We start from the raw sequence: 1,640 nt of genomic DNA, 5'->3' as shown, positions 1-1,640 counted from the left end.
TTCCTCGCTCTAAAAGTAATCCCAACGATTTTCATAAGCTCTTTTTAGGATGGGGTTCATCTTTATCTATCTAAATCAATAAGAACATTTAAAATTAGTAGTATTCTCCAAGATTTGATACATTCAATGTATTGAGAGAGTTTCTAAAGTTGTTGACATTATTGTTACTACATTTTACTCTTCGAGCTGGATGAACAATAATATATTGTCTGCTTTGTTGTTTCTGCCACTTAGTGTTGTATTTAATGAAGTGGAAAGTGGTTCCTAAATTTTGAATAATGACATAATAATCACGATAATTTTCTCCTTAGTCACTCCAACAAATATTTGGTGTGTACCTAAAATCCCGCTGTAAAGAATATCCAAGCATCTTTTCTGCTTTACACGTTTACTTTGTCATTGCTGTTTTGTGGCGAAAAGTATTTAATTAAGGGATTAATTTTCCTGGAGAACTTTTGAATAAATAGGGTGCAAGCATGATGGCGCTGTCAAAATAGGTTAATTGAGAAAGCTATACAAATTAATCAGTTTACTGTGGAAGATAAAATTTCAAAGAGGAAAGTAATATCATAAGGACATTTCATATTCTTGCGAAAAAAGTTATGCAATGATTTTAATTGTCTAACTTAAAAGTAAATAAATTTCCACAGAATTGTCCTTTATGTTTTGATTGTTATTAATTCTTTGTATACTTTTTATTAACGAATGACGGAATTTTAAGGGTCACGTATGGTGAAACTTTTGTTTTGCAAAAATTAGTTTTAGTAAAAAATCCTTGAAAATTAATTTAATAACGGCGTTTAAATTCGGAAAAATTAAAAAACGTGTGAAATTATCTGTTTACCGAAGGGTTTTCTCATTAAATCCATTGACTGTTACATTCTCACCGGCAATATTTTGAAAGAAATGTGAACCGTTAATTCCACCAACCCACAGAGCACACCAAATCATTGTTTTTTCTGGCTGTTTTACTTTAAACAAAAAACCACAAAATAAACGCTTCAATACTTTTCACAATTCAAATTCAACAGGGCACAATCTGTTAAAACGTAACACAATACTACTCAGCAAACGAAAAACCAACTTGAAGCAGGAAGTGCAACGCAGTCAAATTTTTGAAAAGAAAAGTATAGCAAGTAAATCTGAGTGCAGTGCAGCAAATCTTTAATCTTTTCCCTTCTTCCGGCCAATCACTAGGAGCAGCTGCATATTCAGTCAGGTAGTAAAACTGCGAAACTCTAGGCGMTTCGAACCTTAGGCGTTTGTTCAATAGTGGTCGGGCATAACAGCTCTAGGAGAAGAATTTATATACCAATTGACGCATTCAAATTTAATAAGCAAATTTTTAGAAGTATGTTGAAGTATGAGGCATAAACTGGCGAGAAAATATTCCGAAGGCTGCGATACCAAGGCTATTAATATTGCATTCAGCAGCAAGTTGCATAAATTGTGCAAACATAGGGGAATGTTGGGCCACGTTTTGATTTCGGTTAAAAAGTCACATAAAAGTTATTTTTTGTGAAAATTTCAAAGCATGGATTTGTAGTGCGAGTAGTAACCTTCCTTTTGATAACATTGGTTTGATAAAGTTCTACAAAAATTTAAAAGTTATAGCCATTGGCGCAAAAAACCTGATTTTG

This window comes from Bactrocera latifrons, unplaced genomic scaffold, assembly GCF_001853355.1.
Source record: "Bactrocera latifrons isolate USDA-ARS-PBARC rearing strain unplaced genomic scaffold, ASM185335v1 scaffold_807, whole genome shotgun sequence".
In the NCBI taxonomy this organism is placed as follows: Eukaryota; Metazoa; Arthropoda; class Insecta; order Diptera; family Tephritidae; genus Bactrocera; species Bactrocera latifrons.
Note: the sequence above shows the minus strand (reverse complement) of the source record.